Source organism: Choristoneura fumiferana, chromosome 2 (assembly GCF_025370935.1).
Source record: "Choristoneura fumiferana chromosome 2, NRCan_CFum_1, whole genome shotgun sequence".
Lineage (NCBI taxonomy): Eukaryota > Metazoa > Arthropoda > Insecta > Lepidoptera > Tortricidae > Choristoneura > Choristoneura fumiferana.
This window is the reverse complement of record NC_133473.1, coordinates 14420271-14440852: the sequence shown is the minus strand read 5'-3', so window position 1 is coordinate 14440852 and position 20582 is coordinate 14420271. Positions and strand designations below refer to the sequence as shown.

At 35.4% G+C, this 20582-nt stretch overlaps 5 non-coding genes across 5 annotated transcripts; 1 reads left to right on the top strand and 4 right to left on the bottom strand.

Annotated features, from left to right (window-relative positions):
• Window positions 1-3647: 3647 nt before the first annotated feature.
• On the bottom strand, window positions 3648-3734 carry TRNAY-GUA (transfer RNA tyrosine (anticodon GUA)). The gene is given in 2 exon segments: window positions 3648-3683; window positions 3698-3734. It is a non-coding gene; the product is annotated as a tRNA-Tyr (tRNA).
• Window positions 3735-3960: 226 nt separating this feature from the next.
• TRNAY-GUA (transfer RNA tyrosine (anticodon GUA)) lies at window positions 3961-4047 on the top strand. The gene is given in 2 exon segments: window positions 3961-3997; window positions 4012-4047. It is a non-coding gene; the product is annotated as a tRNA-Tyr (tRNA).
• Window positions 4048-5323: 1276 nt separating this feature from the next.
• Window positions 5324-5410, bottom strand: TRNAY-GUA (transfer RNA tyrosine (anticodon GUA)). Its single transcript is given in 2 exon segments — window positions 5324-5359; window positions 5374-5410. It is a non-coding gene; the product is annotated as a tRNA-Tyr (tRNA).
• Window positions 5411-7643: 2233 nt separating this feature from the next.
• TRNAY-GUA (transfer RNA tyrosine (anticodon GUA)) lies at window positions 7644-7734 on the bottom strand. The gene is given in 2 exon segments: window positions 7644-7679; window positions 7698-7734. It is a non-coding gene; the product is annotated as a tRNA-Tyr (tRNA).
• Window positions 7735-8003: 269 nt separating this feature from the next.
• Window positions 8004-8090, bottom strand: TRNAY-GUA (transfer RNA tyrosine (anticodon GUA)). Its single transcript is given in 2 exon segments — window positions 8004-8039; window positions 8054-8090. It is a non-coding gene; the product is annotated as a tRNA-Tyr (tRNA).
• Between the last annotated feature and the right edge of the window lie 12492 nt (window positions 8091-20582).

Sequence of the window (20582 nt, the reverse complement as noted above, 5' to 3'; positions counted from 1 at the left end):
TAAGCGAATATCAGTCAAATGTTAGTTCTCTCTTCTTCTTAAATTTAAGAGCTATGCTCTTGTTTGGTGGAGTAATCGCCACTCCCCACGGTCTTTGGCCGTTTGACTTCCTGATGAATAAAAGAAATCATTTATTCGTGACAAAAAGGTGAAAAAGTACGAAATACAAAAATAAATAAAAATAAGTAATACAAAAAAAACAATTATATAATAAAAACACAAAATATAACACGAATTATTTAAAAATACTATTAATAATATAGGTAAAAATAATAAATTATATTGTAATGTCATTCAGAAATTCATTCAAATTATAATAACTAATGTTTTTACTTAGAACCACCGTTATTTTACATTTATTTCATAAGCTAACACTTTACAACATCAAATTCATAAACAACTAATTCAAATTCATATCGCGCCATAAACAAAGCTGGCAACGTCCAGACTAAATCCTTGCAATGGATACGACTAATCCGTATCACTCAAGTTTAAATCGCAATGGCGGGCGAAAATGTCAACTTGTAATCTTTGTAATTAAGTGAATGTCAGGGTGGGTTTACAGGACACCCCACCCGGTACATAAAAGCGAAGGTGTAAGTATGTATCCTAGAGTGCGAATGACAATGTGGATAACATAATGGTTACGATGTATTTTAGTTTATGTTTTCAAGTACTACTTTTTTCAAGCTAATATGCGTTAAGAAAGATAAGTAAACTTTACCTTGACTTAGTTAGTAAACTATGATTAAAGCAGGGGTTACTTTATTGTGAAGGTCTTCATCAAGTAATAATAAATAAATAAATATCATGGGACACTTGACACCAATTGACCTAGTCCCAAACTAAGCAAATCTTGTACTATGGATACTAGGCAACGGATAAACATACTTATATAGATAAATACATACTGAAATACATATTAAACATCCAAGACCCGAGAACAAACATTCGTATTATTCATACAAAATATCCGCCACGGCCGGAGGTCGAACCTGGGACCTCAAGCTTCGTAGCCAGGTTCCCTAACCACTTGGCCATCCGGTCGTCAATGAACTTGCTAGTACGACTAACCTAACTAATGTTGTAGTTGAGGAAGTAGCAAGGTAGAATGTTGTAGTTGATGAACGTAAAATGGTTTTAATCTTCTGCTACTGTTGTCTAGTCAAGTTTAGAAAACTTTGCCATCCACGTAGGTCTATAGGTACACAAACATTAAAAACTTGAATAATATAATAATAATAACCGTGATTATGTTCAATGAGCTCTCGATATTTCTACGCAGTTGCATGCATCATGGTCACGGGTAGATTAGACGGGTTGAGGGGTATGATCCGAGCAACTTGTGTCGAAAGATTGGGAGCTCATTAAAGATAATTACGGTCTACATCCCGTAACAACTATTTGAGTGTAAATAACCATGAATCACTAAAAACTGCAATCAATTGCCGTCATATCCTCGGAATATTACCCATACCTACCCGTACTTAGTTTGAATATGAAATGTCTTGATGTTTTTAGAAAAATACTAATTTAGCAAACATAACATAAACCCAACGCGCCTGGCCCTCCTCAAACACTCTCGTGACACGCACAGAGCTTCTGATTCGGAGCTGTCTAGGAGATCATGTACGTACAATAAATCATCTCGAACAATCGCTACCAATCAAGAACTCAACAAACGGGAACAAAATCTGCATATTTGTGTCTTTTAACACCGAGAGATCCGCGACTAGACGCTTAACTCCATAAATGAATTATTCCTCCAAGGTGCCCTCTATTGACGTAGCAAACTCCGCTAAATAGTTTCGTTCCCTCAGCTATTATTGTTCGGAACTGTCGCGCAAGTTAAATGTTATCACAATGTGTCGGGAGACACAATAGTTCGCCGACGCTGCCATTTTGACGGCGTCTGTATTATTTAGGCAACGTCAGGTGATAGTGATCGATAATGGGTTTTAATGAGAACAATGTTATCGCTGGTTAAGATGTTGATGCGTGAGTTTACGAGTAATTGATGTGTGTTTTGAATATTTGCTCTTAGAATAGGACTGAGGTAAAATGTATAAATTATTATGTGTGTGCGTTATTTACAGATTTTTATTTAACTTGCTGTGTTTGTACTCTGCACTCATATGCATTTTTGTATGTGTCAAACTTAACCCACTTTTAGGTAGTCGGATTGACTTAAAACTTTGGCATACAGAACAGACAGACAATACTAGAACTGTCAACAAAAAGTACAGTCAGCAGAAAAACTTGTACTTATGAAAAACATAATATTGTTTGAACAAAATCATATTTTAATGATAATTATTGCAACTAAACATATAAACCCCCTTGCAAAAAAAACGGGCACCTGTGGTTTTTGTATTTTATGTGCATGAAAGCTTACTTTCTAAGCTTCAATGCCTAAAATCTGAAAAGCCATAGGTGCCCTATTTTATTGCAAGGGGGTTTATTTATTAGCAGTAGTAGATTTTTCAAGTTAACGACTATCAGTCGTTCAAAACTAGCAAAATTACATAATATGCGGTATATCAGTAAAGTTATGCTAAGTCAGTATTTCTACTTAATTTCTACTTTGGGAAGAAAATTAAACTGACAGAAAAACGGCCAGTATTAAATTATCAAAATAGTACGCAACCTTGCTAAAACATTTAATTGTATGCTGCATTCGTAACTTTTAGATTGGGCACAGTGAAAAAAATAAATAAAAAACACAACCCACTTTAAAGTACCTAGAGGTGCAATCGTTTCTACTCTCCATTCTGAACAAACTATTTCTGGTCTTTAACTGTGTGTCAAGAAATGGTTTTTTTTTACCAGCTAACATTATCGTCATTAAAAAGTTAATAGTCTAGACACACTGGCATGTCTGTCCGCAGCCATGCCTGGAGTATCCCAGTCCTCAGGCTGAACCATCTCCATAATCCCCAGTACGAGTGCAATGTTATACTTACTTAACATTCGGATCCCCCGCTCCTTACCGAATACTCGATTAATATGCAAATGCATGGATGCGAGGGCGCAGTGCAAGGTGCACTAAAACCCAGATTTTGTATTAATATTACGAACCGTAGTGAACTAGATTGTGTAAAATGTAAATTTTCGTTAGTATTTTTATGGGGTTGTTCCCTCGGAAAAGAATGTATTATCTAACTAGAAATTAATCGCTAAGTGGTAAAGTATGTCCAAGTCTTTGGAAAGGTAATAAATTAATAAATGACTTCCCAAACAAAGAAATAAGTCTCTCACCTTTGTACCCACTCATACATACGTAATTTGTCTTTTAAACTTGATACTAACTTGTTCTATCTTCAGTAGCTTTTTTTTTTATAAAAAATCAATCAATATTTTTTGTAATAAATGAAAGTTAGGTAACAGATGTTTTACAAATACCTGCTAGATTATTTATAAGTCAGCATCAATTTTGGACCATATTTCAGGTACAGTCACCAATATCTGACACAACAAGCGTGCATAAATATCTGATACGACTCTATTTCTAGAGCCGGAAGGACATGTCAGATATTTTTGCACGGTCCGCTGTGTCAGATATTAATGCTGGTGACTGTACACTCGTAAACTTTCAGTGGTGTCAAAATCCTTTTAATCTAAATAAGAATAATACACCAAAAGAAACCTCCTTCGAGCCGGATTTGAACCAGCGACCTATGGATAACAGTTTAATCCTCTACAGTCCACCGCTCTACCAACTGAGCTATCGAAGGTGCACGACACACACCAAATTTCAACTACACAGTCACATTTCTCATTATATAATAAGAATAAGGCAAATGCAAGGCTTCGCGAATATGTACGCATAACGCCTTGAACCAGTTCTAGTTTAAATGTATGTGGTGTAGTTTTGACGTAACACCCAACTTTCGCCGCATGACGCCGCACCAAGTAAGAGTTCGAATGCATCAGAACTTACATTTTGCACGTGTGTATGTACCTTCGATAGCTCAGTTGGTAGAGCGGTGGACTGTAGAGGTTTAAGCTGTCATCCATAGGTCGCTGGTTCAAATCCGGCTCGAAGGAGTTTATTTTTTTTGGGAAAAATGCGTTTCTAATTTTGAACAAATGATATCAAGATGAGAATGGCCAAAACTTACTTTTGAGTAACTAAGTGCTGAACAATCGCACGCTAAGCTTTGTATTGTCTAAATGACAATCGAATAACAATATCATCATCATCATCATCATCATAATATAGGCTCCCCTATAAATCTCCAGTTGCTTCGGTTAGAAGCGACCTGCATCCACCGTGAACCCGCGACTTTGACCAGGTCATCCGTCCATCTCGTTGGTAGACATCCTTCTCTGCGTTTGCCAATCCGCTGTCAATATACGTCCATAACTAGTGAGCGGTGTCAATTACCGCTCTCTAGGAAACCGCGCCATTTTTAACCCCCGACGCAAAAACAGGGGTGTTACAAGTTTGACCGCTATGTGTGTCTGGCTGTCTGTCTGTGTGCCTGTGTGTCTATCTGTGGTACCGTAGCTCTTAAACGGGTGGACCGATTTGATTGAGGATTTTTTATTTGAAATCAATATTTCTAGCAATAGTTCTTAGATATGTTTCATCAAAATCGGTTTAGCCGTTTTTGAGATATTGAACTTTGAAGTGACAAAGTCGGGTGTTTTACAAATATTTTGTTGGTTAGGTTATGTTTACATAGACAATGTTCTAGTGACGTCATTTACCGATTTATTACGGCTATACGACGGCACCGCTGATCCACTTTACTTCTTGATTTTCGGGAGAGAGCAGGATAAAAAAAATAAAGGAAAAAGGAAAACAAGCCGTCTGGTTAATGTGATTTTTTTTTTACGTCTAAGCATTAAAACCTCAGAATTAAAACTGATCAAATACAATGACATTAACATGGAATACATAATCGAAAGGTCCGTCTGCCATAGATTGATGCGTCCGTCCAGGTGGCGATAATTAAGAGCCATTGTCTTACAGTCTTGTCTTGTACCTACGCAAATGCTATATCTACACAATGTAATAAAACTAAGAACACTTTGCAACAAAAACATACTTTAAATGACAAAGGAACATTCATTTTATAACTCTGGACCTAAGATATCGACTTTTCAACTTTTCAGTTAAATGTAAAAATACATAAGCAGCTAAAGTTTCGAATAGTACGTTTATATAATAATATGTATAACAATAAGTACGCTGTATGACATGAAAAAATATTGTGGTGATATTATTTTTGAGATTCGAGCAGTTAAGCTTTGTCTTTAGCCATACATAAATTAACAATCAAACTGATTGTTAGTTGAAGCGCTAAAATGTAAAAAATCCTTCGAGCCGGATTTGAACCAGCGACCTATGGATAACAGTTTAACCCTCTACAGTCCACCGCTCTACCAACTGAGCTATCGAAGGTGCATATAAGATAGTAAAATTTCATAGTAGGTATAATAGAATACTAGTTATTAATCGGTTATATCATATTCGCTAGCAACAAATGACTGCAGTTAATTGCAATTACTTACGCAATCTCTTAATCACCTATTTTGTAAAAGATGTAACAAAAACAAATAACGTTATCTTTAACTTGAAATATTTAGGTACTATTGATGTTTAAATTTATCGTATAGGTCAATTTATTTAGTAGTTTAGCGTTTTATAACTATATCAGTGTAATAAATATCTATTTTCACTCGACTATGGCAAAGCCAAAGGAAGAGTACCTAATGATTTTAGCAGTCCATGTAAGTTTGTTGTATTTACGTATGTTCCACCGTAGCATCTAGACTACTCGTCCGATTTTAATAAATAAGGTGCCAATCGATTCGTTATTATGCTCCGGGTGAGATAGAATACCTTTTTATATAAAAAAATACATTGGTCGGATTTTACGTGAAAAAAACTGAGTTTTTTTTTTACTTTCTGATAAATGCAGTTGGAAACTTTCGTTTTTTTTGCGATTTTGCATTGTAGTCTATATTAGATTTTTTTAAAGGGAGAATTTTGAGAGGACATTTTTAAGCATGTAGATTTCATTTTGATTTCACGGCTGAGATCTACTTTCTACTACTACATAGTAGAGCATAGCCCTGATATCAATGTAGCTAAAATTTAATTCTGAATCTCTATTAGTGATCAAAAGCTATAAGATTTTTTTTTATACGATACCTTTACAAAACAGTGTGTCCAATATAGCAAGACTTTTCATTACACGCATTTCAACGGCCGAGGTCCGGAAGTACCCGCCTGACGTGTCGTCTAGTGCTTAGACATACCAACCCCGTCACATTTACCCTTTAGAAACTATCAACTTTCTAAAACACCATCCATTGACTGCTTTTCACTGGAGGGTCAAAACGCGTTTGAAGCAAAAGAAGCAATGGAAACGGGGGTAGCAAAAAAAACGTCGCAGTTCACGTGTGTTCGTTGTAATCGCGTTCCTAATTTGAATAGAAACTGTCGTGGTCGCGATAGTGGCGCCGTTTCCGACCCGTCCCGTGTACCCTCTTATACAAACGCCACCCTTAACGAGGACTCGAAAAATTTAAATAGTCTGCCGAGTGAGTTAAATAGCTTACTCACGATAGCCGATCTGTGTTGAACAAGAAGCGACAGAAAAATTAGCACTATTATTATGATGCTTTTCAAAATGGCTTTATTTTACTATTTTACACGTTGTCTTAAAAGTAATCCTGAACATTTTGGCGGGTGGTTGTTTTAGTTTGACTAATCACCCCAGTGAATGTTTTTCCGTTCTTTTTTTATTGTGGCTGAAAAATATCTCCCGACGTTAATCTCGTATGTTCAAAATGTACCGCGTCGAAGCGTAACTAGATTTTGAATAAAAAAAAACGTTTTAAAACCTTTACAGGAGTATTCACTCAACTAATCCAACCATATCTCAAATATTCCCAAATACGTATGTACATGTTACAGTACAACCCAGTAGATAAAGGCGTTGTATTATAATTAATACTACTTACGTTGCGTTATGTCGTAAAGTTGTAGTTGTTTGATATGGACCTCCACAAAGTAATGCATCAAAAACACCTTACCAATTTACAGAAAAAAATAACTTTTCTCCTAAATATAATAGTATTCAAAAGGACCATAATAAGGCTATTTTGCTGTGGCCATTTAATATGCACCAAACATTTTACAGGCAAATTGACAGGCAATCATACGAAAGGGCAGCTACGGAAGATCAAACAGCTCGCTGTCAAATAATTCACGAGTTGCACTTAGCATAAGGTCAAACTGACATTTGGTGGATAGAATTACGTCAATTCATAATGTCATAAGGCAGGGCGTCACGCAAGGAAGGGTGTAGGGATTTGAGATGTGACGGGTTTCAGCTATCGATAAATTTATTTCACATAGCGTAGGCAGTGATGAATTAGTAATAAAAAAAATAAGAATCTCACCGTATTTTCCTTGATTTTCATTTACTTCCACAGATGGCTCAATACATCGATGCAAACTACCTGGTAATTAACTTTTTAGCTTTTTTTTTCATACATATGATAACTTAATAGTCATTGATAAAGGTCAAAGGGCAATAAAAACTCGACATCTTTTGTTATTTCATGTTTTTTTCTGTATTACTCATCATTATTTTCTTCGATTTTTTTTAATATCCAAAAAAAACTCCTTCGAGCCGGATTTGAACCAGCGACCTATGGATGACAGTTTAGGTAAGCCTCTACAGTCCACCGCTCTACCAACTGAGCTATCGAAGGTATAATATTTTGGACCAAAAAAAAGAAAGTAACTACTGCGTGTACTTGTGACGTCAAGAATATTCATTGAATGAAACTAAGAAAGACTGCATTTTTTTTTATTTATCACACCATAACAATAAGTAATTTTATTTTGTTCATGACATAAAAGGGAATTATAAAAACCAGCTAATTCCTGTTATTTCGTATCTTAACTGTTCCAACATATTATGATAAAATAATAATTAAAAAGTCTGTATCATTTAAATGTATTCGACAACAAAAAAGATTCCTTCGAGCCGGATTTGAACCAGCGACCTATGGATGACAGTTTAAACCTCTACAGTCCACCGCTCTACCAACTGAGCTATCGAAGGTACGTAAAAGTATATAAAAAATCAAGTCGCGATACACTTGAAACGTACCATTATGTAAGTGTGACGCTAAATCAGTTGTTCTAAATGCACGCACCATAAAGTGAAAGGTACACACATACAAGCTTTGCGGCATAAACGAACCAAAAATTAGAGAAACCAATTCTTTATAATGTTTTTATTTGCATGTTATTACATGTCTACTGTTAATCACGACAAAAGTACGTGCATGAGTAAACCCCAAAGTACCATAACCAGTATAATAAATTTATACAGTATATGTACTTTATTAGGTCCATCGATAATTTGTAACACTGCCCTACTGTCACCTTTTAGCATAAACTGAAGGGTAAGAAGGAGCTACCCTAGGAAGTTCTCTGTTTAGTACAACAACGGAAAGAATGTCTGATTTAATTATTGCAGTTATTTTTAACTACTCCGTAACATGTAACTGTGACCCTGACAGTGCGTGTTGGTTAGTGATAAATAGTACTTTATTCAGTATTTTATAGCTTGGTACTGTAAAAAGATTTATGGTTAAATTAAATATTTTTGTACCTCTTCAAAAAATACATTTTAGTATTGTGTAGAAATCTAGGTATAGTGTAGTGTAGGTGTGTGTTCGTTAATACGATCATCACCGCCGCGACACATAATGAATGCCTATTATTAAGATTGGTTTATTATTAGATTGGGTTGTATTTTCGTTGCCTATTATTAATTAAGTAAAGTCGAACCATATTTGATTCCTGACCCACCGTAGCATAATAATAATAATAATTAAATTCATTTATTCAAGTAACATTATGACTCATTCTGTTAAACAATTTATCTTTACCATGTCAGTAGAGAATTACAACTAATAAAATAAAATAAAAACAAAATTAAAAATAAATACCCTTGTCCAGCAATGCGATGTCACTATGACTTTTTCTACGACAGGGTTCCACAGTTGGTCACGATTCAGTTATTTCAATAGTACCTAGGTGAACGAGCATTGATCAGGCTGAAACTCGAAATCACGGGTTTTTCCAGAGATCAGACCAAACTAAATCGATTGTTCGGCCTACAAAAACCTCTATAGCAAATTTCTTTGAAATCGTTAGTACTGTTTCCGAGACTCCGGAAATAAGAAAAATTGTTTTAATTGATGTATCAGAATTGCAATTTAGTATTGCTGAAAGTGTTCACATAATTTTACGCATTAGAAACAGATAAGAACATTGCCACGATTCGATAAGTCCTCATCATCATCATCAGCTGGAAGACGTCCACTGCGGAACAAAGGCCTCCCCCTTAAAACATCACAATGAACGACATCTTGCCACGCTAGTGGGAAGCCTATCAATAAGTCCTAACAGTGTCAAATTTAAAGCAGAAAAATACTTCAATTAACAGTCGGATAAAAAACAACCGACAAAACAAGTGACAAACCGTCACAACAAGCGAACGAACATCTCGACTAAACGCGGAACAAATCCCTCGTCATATCAATCAAAAATACTTCCACTAATTTACGATGGTAATTAAGTCAATCTCCCGTTAAAGCCCCTTTCTTAGCGACTCGTCTTGTCTGGAGCATAAAACGCGCGAAAACCTAATGCCATTTCACGCCGGAGTAAACCTTTCTCTCGGAGTTAACGTCTATTTAAACTCGGCTTAACTTAATCGATCGAGAAGGCCCTTAATTATGGCTTTATCTCAGCAGCAATGAGGATCGAAACCGGATTTAAGTTTACTTGAATTAGCACCGGCAGTTTTGCAAATTTGTCGAGTTCGACGCAAATCCTTTCTCGAAGTAGCTTTAAGAACAGCGTCTTTATTAATTAGTTTCTGATAATTACATTAAAACAATAGCCATCTCAATTTGGAGCTACGGCATCTAATTTAGTCGACCAGGTAAGTGTTTTACTATTTTTAAGAACAGAAAAAACGAAAATGTTGACTGTCACATTGATTTGTAAGTAAAATTAGTTTTTGATGTTTTAAACTCTACAAATAAAGGCAAAATAATATCTTGGTCGAGTAAACTAAAGCCGCTCTACTTTAACATCATCCAGTCTAACAACCCCTCAAATCCACTAAATTACATGTTACAGTTCCTCATTGAAATATCTTTTTTTTTTAAAGGGAGCTCTCGGTTGCGTTTGTGAATGTCATAAATAAACAACTAATCTCAGACTATTTCAGACTGTCAAGCCAACACATCTCTTATAATTAAAGTCCACAGAGGACAGTTGTGATAGTTTGTCTATGCGAGTCAGCTTAAGTAACAGATATCTAGTCTGTGGTTTCCGCTAACCTGCAGTATTAATGTCGGCGGCCCATCATAAAATCCGCCAGATCACGAAACTCCTAGGCATATCGTGAACTGGCGCCATTTCATGATATGCCTAAAACTTGGCCAGGAATATCACGATGTGCTTGAAAAACAATATATTAGATTAGATTACATTTATTTATTACCTTTTGAAAAAATACATTATATAAATTATATAAATACATGTCAGTTAATTACCTACAAGAAATTCAAAAAAGGATCGTCAAAATGTATACAAAAAATAAATCATATTACAATATAAATTGTCAGCCAAAAATAAAAAATGAATTTAGAATGTCAATTCAGAGTTCAATTCAATATTAATAATTAATTAATTATTTATATACGGCAGTTCGATTAGAGCAACGCATTCGTCGATATTCCTAGCTCTATAATGGGCACATCATGATATTCCCAAAAAAAGAAAAATGTAGGTACGACGAGCGAAGCGACGAGTTGTTAGTATGAATTGTGACCAAGCGAAGCGAGCGTGCCGCGGCAGCGGCCGGCAAAGTGCCAGGACTGATATGGCGGCGTTTCATGATATGCCTAGGAATTTCATGATCTGCCTAAATGTCAGTAGGCAAATCGTTAAACGGTGAAGATATGGCGTCCCTTAGCCAGTTTATGAAATAGCGCCATTTCACGATATGCCTAGGAATTTCGTGATCTGGCGAATTTTACGATCGGCCGCTGACATAAATATTAATATTCATCAACGCTGCATATTCCTAAGGCAGACCTGAGATATTGAATCAATTTGACAAATCTGATGCGACGGGAAATGTGAAACAATGATATAATCCGATGGGTTCTCTTGGCATCTCTAAATTACGGCTGGTATAATGGTAGCTGCACCATACACATACTCGTACCTAGTTAAATATAATAATAACTAATTTTATTAAAGCTGTAAAATTTCATCTACCAAGGTGACTTCAAAAATTTGACGAAGAACTCACTCATTTTTATTTTTATTCGAATTTTCTACGCATCGTCGATGTCTTTATCGACGAGCGGAGGTGAACAGTATGTAGTATGTACATATATAAGTTTCGAAACCTGTTTAGGAGTAAATTTACTTACTAAGTAGGTATTTCATTTCGAGTATATTCTACAAGTTTTTGAATAAATAAAGAATTAATCGTCAGGGATAAGGGATAGTGCAAATCTGCGTAACTGGGATGACAAAGTTAGGTAATTTTCTATTTTTACTTCAAATTAAGTGAAATAAAACCATCACCAGTAAAATCATACTTAGTGCTGATACAATAAAATACAAAATAACTTTATTGCACACCACAAAACAGTACAAAAAAAATTACATAGACACATAAATTCAGGGTAGACAATAGGCGGTCTTATCGCTTAAAAGCGATCTCTCCCAGACAACCTTTTGGGCACATGATCTTATGATTATACGCAGATACGCGGTATTTACGTGTGATATTCAAGCGGATTTTCACTAATGTCTCCTATGTTGCGTAACTCAACTCTACATTTTCCATCTAGCGTTATTTGCCGATAATGTTTATTTAACACGAAGAATCAGAGGATCCCGGTGAAACAGTGACTTGCGGTTTATAGAAGGCCCGCCGGGACCACAAACCTTAATTATGTCTGAAACAATACCCAGACTTATTTTTATCCATTTTGTGCTCAATCATAATTACCCACGCTCCTCCGGGGCGCATTGTTTCGTAAAATCATCAGACCCTTCCAGCCGTTACGTTTTATTATCACGGCAAGACACCTTCGCGTTAAAACCAAAAATAAATTTGTACGGGTTTGAGATAACCTTTCGATGTCTACTGCTGACACTGAAATGTGCAAAAGAAGAAGGCAGTTTTCTCCTTGGAAGCAAAAGTACAATCATAATGAACTATCAAACATTGTAGACAATAAAACATACCTTATTTAAAACATGATTATTCGCCATTGACATCGTGTATTAAATAACAAAATTAAATCACGTATTCTTGACTTTACTACGTTTACCACAATTGAACGAATCCGTCTAACTAATAAACGAAATGTAAATAAATAGCTAAGTTACACAATGGAAGGCTTTGGAATCAAACAGGGGCTCAATAAAAGCGTGCAATTACCTGCGACTCGTATACTTATTTATCTTTTTCCGCGATATTAATGCTTTGTGGGGCGAACAATACCCCAGGCCTGAGAGGGGAAGCTTTATAATTTTTTAATTAATGCCGCCGAAAATATCAAAGTCACTGCCCGCCACCGGCTAGTGGGGAATGCAATTAAAAATTTGATAAAGTTTTTTCATAAGCATCCAACTCTTTTGGGCGAGCTAATATCAATATCAATGTTGGGAAATTTCGCGACGGAACACTGCATATTACGCAATCTCTTTTGTTGCCAGTGCAAAACTTTTAAACAAGCGCATATTAAACTTGCAATGTTTGTATTATGCCGTCGAATTTCATCTCAATTCTAGTGATCGAATTAACGTGAAATTTGGTACCTCCGGATTGGTGGATTCTAAGTCAATGCGAATACAGTCAATAAAAAGATGATAGAGCCAGCATAAAAACTTGCATATTAAAAAACTCATTTATTAATGAACTCATTCTTCTTCCAAAGACATTTATAAAATACTATTGCCAACTAAGTGAAACATCTGTACTTTTAATTATAAAGGCCATTGACCTGCCGAATAACCCTTGTCTACATTATGCAGTCACTGTATTGGAAATTCGTGTCACTTCACAGGGAGCGTAGCGGGAAAATTGTCAGCGTGAAAGTCATCCATTAGGAAAACCCATAGGAAAATTATGGCTTAAAGGATTCCCCAGTCGTTCGTTAATTGTTACACGTACGGGTAAGCAAAGTGTTATGCGTGGCTTGCCTACAATATTTAATTGGGGTTTTATTTTGAATCCTTTGTTGGTAATATGTATCTTAAGTGAGCCAAAGACGTAAATGCTTTAGTTCATTCTAAACGTACACTTGGCCACGCCATTTATTTGGGTCACTGTTTTAGATAAAAAAGATCATTAAAGGAAATTCACTTAAATAATTAATCTAATAAGATAAGTGTAATTATGAATTGAATGTATTTTGTATTGAAAAAAAAAATGCTTCTGGTTTCATGCGTCGCATACTTCTTGGCAATGATGGTCTTTCCGAAAAAACTGGTAATTAAATTAGTATAAAAAACTGACATGTAACAGAGCCGTTTGCGGTCTACTTACAGAATTAACGTTTTGATTTTTGTATTTTTAGGCCCTTATTACTAGTATTCAACAGAAATGAACAATAAAGCCTTGATAAGCCCCTTTAGCACAGACGCCAATACCAAAGTACAGTTTACAGAGATTGACTCTTTTCCTGCCGATCCAATTCATTTGTGTGCACAATTGGGGGATCGTTGCGGCATATTTGATAAAATTTTATTACGCGGACAATGGTCGCTGGAAATTAGCGATTATTAGCCCTGGCCATGTGAATCGAATGTGGTTATTCATTTAAAAGTAATTGATTTAATGCATTTCATTGTTGTCGATTTATTATTATTAATAGGGAATTTTTATTTGTTCAAATATTGTTAGCCAAACCGAGTTGTGAGATAAGTTTTTAAATATCTTGAAAAAATACGAAGACGTGGATGTTTTAAATTGTTAATTATACCGAGCATCCGACATGTACTATGACGGCATATGATACAGTTAATTACCTTGTTCCTCCTCTGAAATCGTGCACCAAGGCTACGTCTGTGCGACACATATATGTTATACCATGCCGAGGCCAGCTTCCACCCATAATGCCACACGCCCGCTGTATGCCGTATACCGTATGGCATTCGTTCTGTTTGGCAACGGGTATTTACTCGGGTGATGGATAACTAACCAAAGTTTGATAACAAACTAGTTTATAGTTCGAATTAAAGAAATTGGTTAATTATCATACTAATCGAATTCATATTTAGCCAACACTTCACAAAGTAACAACGTACCTAGTTACCTACCTAAAGATGGCTGACGATGGCAAGATAAACTAGGTACTCATATCCACCTACGTCGTTGATATACACTAAAACACCGCCGTACCAACCTTCTAAAACATAATAATCTAATCTCATTTGGTTTCCAAATGAATAAAATCACACTCCTAATTCATAAAGCAAGCTCCGACGCAAGCTATCGCCATAATCCGTTCTGCGGGCGACAAGTACGCCGAAACAGTTCTCGAGGTGCGCCACAAAAGAGCTGTTACATTTTACGAGCTCAATCGGAGCCCGAGATAGTACTCGCGCCAACAATTAAAGGGTGAAGATAAACCCAAGGCTTTTCAACCGCCTTTATAAGTAAATAACCGTCGCGTTGTATCTTACTATTGAAGAGATTACAGTAACACTGAGCGAGTGAAGAACATGAAGTAAAAACAGATTTTTGTTACCTATACAGATCTAGTAAATATTTTTTTCACCTCAGCACCTCAAACAGGCAAGTTTTGCTATGAGAAATCAGTGAGCAAAATCGCATTTTGCTCACTCCGTGAGACAAAGTAACTTTTTAATTATTATTTTTTTAAATGCTGAGTACAGTGTTGGGTCTACTTACTGAATTCCAAATATTTGAACTTCACTTTGATCAGTCACTTTCACTTCAACACGAAAAAAGCGAGAGATAGGATCAAATGTGTTGATTACAATCTTAAATTAAATTTTTGATATTAAAAATATATCGATAGATACCTAATAAATTACATGACAACGAAATATTTCCAAAATGTAAATTTTCCCGATCTTTTAATAAAGTCGTTGCACGAAAGCCGCTTATCTTGTTTTTTTTTTAAGTATTCCGTAATATTTACTTTACTTTAATATTTGTCAAATTGTATGAATTTGTAACAAATCTATTTATGTTTATGTAATAGAAATCTAAATCTTAATAAAATCATAATTAAAGGTTTAATAACATTTATAATAAATTATACGTTTACTGTTCAACCTTTTTAATGACCCAAAGATGATGCTTTTTGCGGTATTAAAAAATAAGTATGACATATTTTACAAGAAGTTCTAGGTTCAAATTACATTGCATGTTATGAGTACCTATGAGATTTGTATTGTTCTTAACTTTCTGGTGACTTTTAAAAGATGTAATCGCAACTGTACGTATCATTTTTGAGTAAGGGTTTTAAATGTGATTATTATATTTGTTTCTTAATACTCGGATTATATTAAAAAAATTGTGGCTGTTTTGTAAACAGGTAGGTATATGTGGTTTTATTCTTATGTTACATTTAAATTATGTTCTCGCTGCTGAGCTGAAAAATTGTATGTGTCACACGAGACCAAAGTTTTTTTGCATCTCGTATGTTTGAATCCCTTGCTGCTCTCAGGATTCTAACCTAGAATCACTCGCTAACGCTCGTGATTCAATTATAGAATCCTTCGCTTACTCGGGATTCAAATTCAACACTCGCATCAAAAAACAACTTTGCTCTCTTGTTGCACAAATAACTATTTCGGATAATTTCATCTTTATCGTGCTGTCCCAATTAGCTTCCGTGAACTTTAGTACGCTAATTGAGAAAGCAAGATAAAAAGTCGAACTTTTCCGACAAAATACGATGGCAAAACATTATTCACTACCTACGAGTACATCTGTATCTTCTTGAATTACTTTTACTAGCTCTGCTCACGTTAGTCTTTTTCTGTTTTAGAAGACTGGTAAAGTAATTACATCGTGGTCTCCAATTACATGGTATAAAGAACTCCTGTAAAAATTTTCATGTTTCTACCTCTGCGGCTGGTAATTCGGGATTTTTCTTATAGATCTACCTGCATCCCGAGCCTGTCGGAATATCGGAAAATAAGTTGCAAACCCAAATTATGAAATTCCCTGAAAAACTTTTCTTGAAATGTAATCTGCATGGTCTATCAAATTTCATTTAAATTCTTTCAGTTGTTTAGTGTGGAAGAACAACAAACGTGTGTGTGTCATTACGATTAGATACTAGAATAGAATATACCCAATAGAAAGAAATGAGTTTTTTTTTTCTCTTCGAAACCATAAACGGAATGAGTTTCTTCTCAGGAAGTTTGTCTGTCAATAAATTTTGAGCCGATGCCGATTTTGAGGGATGAGACCTGCTCAGTGCAGTATATAATATTTCGAAAAAAAAATGTGTTTGTTTTTGGGTCGAGCTATTTGAGACAAAAATTAGAAAACTAGATGAAACGAACGAAACTAAAGCGAAAACATGCAAAGAAATTATTTTCAAACACTTCTGAAATTCCCAAATGTATCGATTGACAAAAAGCAGAATTTTAAAGTTAAATCGTGTTGAGTACATTTTGTCGTGTGTTGCTAGCAATTTAAAAGGTTTTAACGCTACCCCTGAGTCTGTGTTGGCCCAACCAATAGCTGGCAATTATCATGGTGGTAATTACCACCCTGACTTGCAACACTGGATTTTATAAACTGACCAGAAATTATGGTTTTGATTGCGTTCGTAGTTTAAATGTGTTGTTATTAAGTGAGGGCATGGAAGGGTAATGATTTAATAACTGATGATTTTTCGTTTCAGTACTTGAATTATACAAAGTGATTTTGCAGAAATGATCTGAATTTTTACATCTAGATATAAAAAGTAATTGGTAGTAAGTACAATTACATTTTTAAATTAGTTTTTCATAGGTTATACTGGGAACAAAAAACACACCACGCTCAGCTTTTGTGTTAGATAGTAGGTAATGATTTGACAAGAAAGCATCATTGCTTTGCACGCTTAGCCGAATTTAACGTGGTTTTTGGAGCAACAGAGGCCTAGGTTTGAATAATTTAGTTTGTTGCAAATTTCCATACAACCCGCATTTTCCCGGCGGATGTTGTGTTGAAGAGTTTTGATTTGCGACTGAAACGTGACTGAGGGAAGCTCGCTGAAAAAATGTTATCCAAATGTAAGGACGAAAGTTACGAGGACAGGCCTAAAACGTATGTTTTGAGTACCTATAGGGAGAAGTTAAAAAGTTGAACTATACAAAACGACTGGCTGGAAATAGTAATAAAATTGTGACCCAAGAACTACCCGTGCACAAGTAAAGTTAACATTAGCGTCATCATCATCATCACAGATAATCACAGAGATAATAATCACAGTGTACTTGTTTATTCAGTAACCTAATTTTTCTTGCGCCTTTTTTATCTTTGTGCTTCCAAGTCAATAAGTTTTCACTGTCAATTAATATACCATAGAATCAAGCTACTGAAAGTTCAACCAACAATATCATCGGTGATTAAAACATATGCGTTTTTAGTTTCGAACTGAAACGGTGTCAGATTTCGCGAAATAACGCGAATATCCGCAAAGGAATGTCGATTGGGCTTTGTGAAAAATTCGCTCTGTATTCGGGATGCGTTGTGTCGTGAACCGCGATTTTACTAGTGATGCACTTTAGCCCACGAAAAAGTAGTTTTCACAAGCTTTTATTTAACTTATTATCCTTACTTCCTTGTTAATATTATGAATGCGAATGTGAGTAGGTGTGTTTGTTTTACGCTTTCACACTTTAAAGTATTCAACTGATCGTGATGATATTTGGTATGGAGATAATTTAGGACCCTGAGAAGGAAATAGGATGGTTTTTATCCCGGAAAATACATATTTCTCGCGGGTGCACCCAAATGAATTCTTCGCAGACGAATTCACGGGGAATAGTTAAATAGTGTTTGTATATATTATATTTAAGGTTGCAAAGGTCTAATCTTGGCAGTCGAATTTCACCCAATTTCAGTGATTGGATTTACTTTAAATTCTTACTTATGTGGGAAAAGAAGGTTAAATGATTTATTTGCAACATTGGTTATTTTGATTAAAAAAAGAAGAAAAGTCAGTCGTGAGAAGTCAGAGTTACGCTATATATATGTATATATATATACTTTACAAAAAGTAAGTTGTCAAAAGAAACTTGTCTAGTAAATTTAATTATCTTTTAGAAAAGAAGAAATCTTTTATCCTGTAGTATCCGACTGTAACTACAAGAAATGTATTATATAATTTAACTTACAAATGTTAACTGCTAGATAAGTAGGTTGTTCCATTCATTATATAGTAAAACATGCAGATATACAGCAACGAAATAAAAAATATTATCACTTAAATATTTAGTATTTTGTATAGAAACCATGCCAAAAACACATGCTAATCAGCGATAGCCCTATCTCATTTTAGCTCAGCATTATTTTCCTAATGATGGCTATACGTATACGTGTTATCAAGAGCTAAGTCCTAATATTTTAGAAAAATTGGGATTTTTTATCGACACTTACCGCCGCCTCACTAAATAAAAAGGCAGAACCCGTCAATAGTTCAAAATTTGTATCTCTATTCCGCTGGCAAACAGACGCGCTACTCTCACCCACATTGATGTCAACCCTATGTCAACCCAACATGCTTTTGTACATACAAGTACATATGAAAATGCCATTCTGACTTCTCGTTCGCTAAAGCGGCAATTACACTGAGTCGTTCGCCGCATACTGCATGCGGCGACCGCAAAAGTATAAAGAACACGGTAGTCGGCCGCATTTGACGAGCGACAGCTGCCACCGTCTTAATATGGCCGCCGCAAGTAGACGGACAGACTAATGTAGGTAAAGACGACGTTCGTTCGCCGAAGTAGTTTGAAACAAATTCGGCGACCGCATTAGGTGAACGACGCAGTGTAATTGCCGCTTAAGTTTCTAAGAAAAATGTAAATTTATTAAATAACCTAATTAACTATTTATTTACGTAACATACATATTTACCTATCGCCTCTCAAGCAGAGGTCCGTGGGTTCAAACCCCGGCCCGCACTTCTGAGTTTTTCGAAATTCATGTACGAGCTTTACGGTGAAGGAAAACATCGTGAGGAAACCCGCACACACCTGTGAAAGTCAAAGTCAAAGTCAAAATATCTTTATTCAATTTAGTCTAACTTTATTTATTTTGACTAACTTTATCCTACACCATCGCTCCTGTGGCAAAATAAAATATTAGCTGTTTACTGGTTATCTGACCCGTGGGAATTTCCAATGCTTTATTCTTAGTCCACCTCTATGATCCTCAAGCAACACTTCAACAAAATATCAAGTCTTAAGCTAAGTATTCATGCAAGTTTGATATTAATCGCGTGTCTACTAATAATCATTGTCATACCTAACAAGAACACAATGGGAACACAATAGGAACACATGGACATTAGTCTTCCGCCACAAAAACACACTCGGCAAAAACAAACGTGGGGATTGCCACTGAACGGTGATAATTTGTCTGGTACCTCTACGGGCAAAGACTATCTGTTGTTAAAGAGACAGGACAAGCTAAAAAAGAATTAAAGGAATGGAAATTGAATCGTTGAAATCGATATTTTTTGTGCTTCTTACCATGCTTTCAATATGTCGTGTACACGACATAGTACCTAACCTAAGTACCTAATTAGAAAAATATCGACTAATTTAAAAGACTTACATATTTAATAACATGATAAAAAAAATGATTTGTTTGAATTTATATTTTATTTGCGTATATTACAATAGCAATAATACTTTGTGGATATCTTTATACACTACATATTTAAATCAAGTAATTTTGAAAGGGTAATATTATTTTACGCTCGTCTGAAATTTACTTATTGTAACAAAACAAACAAAAGATTACTTACTGTAAAATTTTCCCCGTCTGTATTTTTATCGTTATACCTAGGAAATACATAAACGATTTTGATTTTAATTTTTATCTTTTTCTATGTCGTGATTATTTTTATTATTGTGTTAAGAAAACTGAGCTAGGGCATTCCCCATTGGCGGCAATTTGGGACAAATTATTTACTTTAGTTAGGTTGTTCTTAAGTTTTGGCTATTTATTACCACTCTACAGGAAGTAAATAACATTAAAAAATTTGGCCCAGCGTGTAAAATCCTATTTTTCTTTGGCGCCCTGCGTGGGAACTGGGAACACCACACACCGTTGCGCCATCGCCCCGCTATCCTGCTAACGTCTTCTTCAAGGGGGATGAAATATCCGCGCACAACTCTCTTAATGGCCCTCATTTATTTCTGGCTGAATCTCGCACCGAGCTCCTGTAATTATTACGTTCCTAGGTTATTAAGTTTTGCTCCGGTTAAAATGAGAAATGGCTACATTTATTCGATGCTCAGT